This window comes from Rhinolophus sinicus, chromosome 2, assembly GCF_057876585.1.
Source record: "Rhinolophus sinicus isolate RSI-liver-muscle chromosome 2, RSI-T2T, whole genome shotgun sequence".
Lineage (NCBI taxonomy): Eukaryota > Metazoa > Chordata > Mammalia > Chiroptera > Rhinolophidae > Rhinolophus > Rhinolophus sinicus.
In genome coordinates, this window is record NC_142502.1 from 108,288,798 (window position 1) to 108,292,128 (window position 3,331).

The 3,331-nt window shown below is 45.1% G+C and overlaps 1 pseudogene; it reads left to right on the forward strand.

The window, feature by feature from the left end:
- Window positions 1-787: 787 nt before the first annotated feature.
- On the forward strand, window positions 788-1,653 carry LOC109437859 (small ribosomal subunit protein eS4, X isoform-like; annotated as a pseudogene).
- Window positions 1,654-3,331: the final 1,678 nt, after the last annotated feature.

Consider the following 3,331-nt stretch of genomic DNA (forward strand, 5'->3'; position numbering starts at 1 on the left):
AGACAAGAGTGGATATGTCTGTTCCAGAAGTTCTTGTGCTTTGGGCAGAAGTGCTAATGCCCGCTCCAGTGGCCGTGGTGTCTAGGTCAGACAGGGTTGTTTCTATCCCAGTGCTAGTCTTCTCTGAAATAGGAGTGCTGAGTTTTGTTCCAGGCTTGGTGGTGACCAAGATCAAAGTGGTTGTGTGTGTCCCGGTGGTCACTGTGTTTTGGGCAGAGGTGGTGTTTCCATCTCAGTGGTAGCTCCTGCTCTGTGAGGGGACAGAAAGTGCCAGCCACGAAGGCAGACAGTATGGGGCCAGTCTCAGTTCTGGTGTGGGAGGAGGAGGAGACTCCAATTAAGGAGACCAGAGGCAGTGCAAGATTGTGGGGAGATAAAAACACCTAAAATTCTCTTCCTCACTCAACCTAAGCCTTTTCTTTAAATTTTCCCTCATTAAAAAAAATTCATTTGGCAATGGAGCCAAAGAAGCTATATGTGAGCTAAAGTACTCTATCATGACTGAGAATTGAAAATCGTTGAATCCCGGGAGTGATCAGAGCCAACTAAACCTGCAGGTCTATCAACTGGGCTCACGCCTCATTTGTTTCTCCCTCAGGCTAATTGTACCCACAGCCACCCTGGATCCAGGCGGGCACCCTCATGGAATATTAGGGTCAATGATTTGAAATTGTACAGTATTTGAGGAGTAAAGATGATTACTTTCATTGCCTCTATTTGTGGGGCTTGGTACTGATTTGGAATTGAGGATGAATTAAAACTAGGATTTTCTAGGTCAGTATAAAACATGCATCAGTCCGTGCCCAGCACAGCCACGGCTCATGGTCCCAATAAGCGTCTGGAGTGCGTAGAGGCTCCAAAGCACTGGATGTGGGTAAACTGACCTATGTGTGTGCTCCTCATCCATCCACCGGTCCCCACGAGATGAGGGAATGTCTCCCTCTCACCGTCTTCCTAAGAAACAGACTGAATGTGCCCTAACAGGAGATGACGTACAGAAGGTCTGCAAGCAGCAGTTCATTGAGATTGTTGGCAAGTCTGAACAGACGTAACCTCCCCCGGTGGTTTGATGGATGGATATCATCAGCATCCACAAGACAGGAGAGAACTTCCGTCTGACCTGCGACACCAAGGGTCGCTTTGCGTGTTACACCCAAGGAGGCCAAGTTCGAGTGGTGCAAAGTGAGAAAGATCTTTGTGGGCACAAAAGGAATCCTGCATCTTGTGACCCATCCTTACCCTGGTGCCCTCATCAAGGTGAACGACACCATTCATATCGATTTGGAGACCGGCAAAATTATTGGTTTCATCAAGTGTGACACTGGTAACCTGTGCATGGTGACCGGAGGTGCCAACCTGGGAAGAAGTGGTGTGATCACCAACAGAGAGCGACACCCTGGTTCTTTTGATGTGGTTCATGTGAAGAGGCCAATGGCAACAGCTTTGCCACCCAGCTCTCCAACATTTTTGTTATTGGCAAATACAACAAGCCATGGATTTCTCTTCCCCGTGGAAAGGGTGTCTGCCTCACCATTGCAGAAGAGAGAGATGAGACGAGACTGGCGGCCAAACAGAGCAGTGGGTGAAATGATCTCCAGGTGACATGGTTAGCAGAGTCTTTGTACTTAATTAAAGATAGTATAGCATAAAAAAAAAAAACATTTCAGGTCCCACAAGACGCTAGCAAACAAAGAAGCAGTTGTTAATGGGTGTGTAAGCACTTCTCAGCTGCTCGGTGTAGAGAATAGGCAACCCCAGGCTTGGTGTAGAGAGAATAGGCAAAAGTACCCATCTCCCAGTTTTTGCCTAGCAGGGGTTGACTGCATATTTTACCAGCTGCTACTTGGGAGTCTGGCTTCTAATTAGCCCCTATCTTGGTGCTGACTGAGATCCTTCTCAGGGGCACCTCCCCTACCTTCTCCTTCCAGCTTGTTCTAATAATAAAACCAAGTCACCAGCTTCTCCCTGGAAGGAGCTTGTCCATAAGTCTTGAGCCCCAACTTTTGTGGCTGCCACACAAGGGACTGGATCCCAAATCAACTAGCTCTGATAGCCAATGGGGCTCTGCATTCATGAGTCCTATAGGACAATAGTAAACAAAAAAAGTAGTTTTTAATGGGTGCATAAGCACTGCCTACAGCTCTCCCTCCTGGGCTCAGCACAGAGGGCGCAAGCAAAAATCCCATCTCCGCTTTTTTCTGTAAGGCGCTTGACTGCATGCTCTCCCAAGTGCCGCCTGAGTGTCCAGCTTTAATCAGCTTGCATGTGGGATCTGACTAGTATCCTCCTGGGAGCCTGAAAGAGCTGGTGGGCACATCCTTTGCCATCTCCCGCCATGTACTTTATTGTAAGCCGGCAGGCAAGGACACACGAGTATGAGGAGGTGGAGGCCACCTCCCAAAGCAGCGTGTCACTGAACAAAGGATAAAGTTTGTCTTTATTCAGGGAAGTCATGCATAAGCCTCAAGGCAAGCTTCACCATCACCTGTTCAGGTAGGTGCATTCCTGCACACGCGCAGTTAGAAAACATTCCTGTACCTATACATCGCAATTTCAAAAATGGTGGAAAATCTCCGCCCCTGGGAGGAGATTTTAGTATTATAATGAGAATAGTTCATGAAGAGATCAGGCAAATTAGGCCAATAGAGTCCTCCCAGCCTCAGGCAATTTGAGCATTTAGCCCTTGGTTCTGCAAATCATCTTGAGCTTATCCCTGAAAAGAGTTCTGGCATTCGTCAATGTCAGGGATAACACAGGTATAGAAGACAGTTTAAGTAAGTCTCAGCTCTTCTGTTAAACTCTTAGCCAATTATCTGTCATTTGTATGGTTACTAAACCTTATAACATCCACGGTGAGCCAAGTGAGTTTACAGGTTAATGTAAGCAAAGTTATGAGTTTTAAATAAAAGTTAGTCTCTGCTAGGCTACCTGCATTTCTGAGCTCTCTATTTTGTTCCATTGGTCTGCAAGAATATATATTTATTAGGTTATACTATCTCTTATTGTTTTTATAATCGCCATCCTAACAGGTGTGAGATGACCTCTCATTGTGGTTTTGATTTGCATTTCTCTGATGATTAGTGATGTTGAGTATCTTTTCATGTATCTGAGGACTATTTGTATGCCTTCTATGGAAAAGTGTCTATTCAAGTGCTTTGCCCATTTTTAAATTTGGTTATTTGTTTTTATTTTTGTTGTTCGATTTTTGCCATTGAGTTGTATAAGTCCATTATATATTTTTGGTATTAACCCCTTATATATGGTTTGCATATATTTTCTCCTATTCTGTCAGTTGTCTTTTCATTTGGTTTATAATTTGTTGTACAGAAAC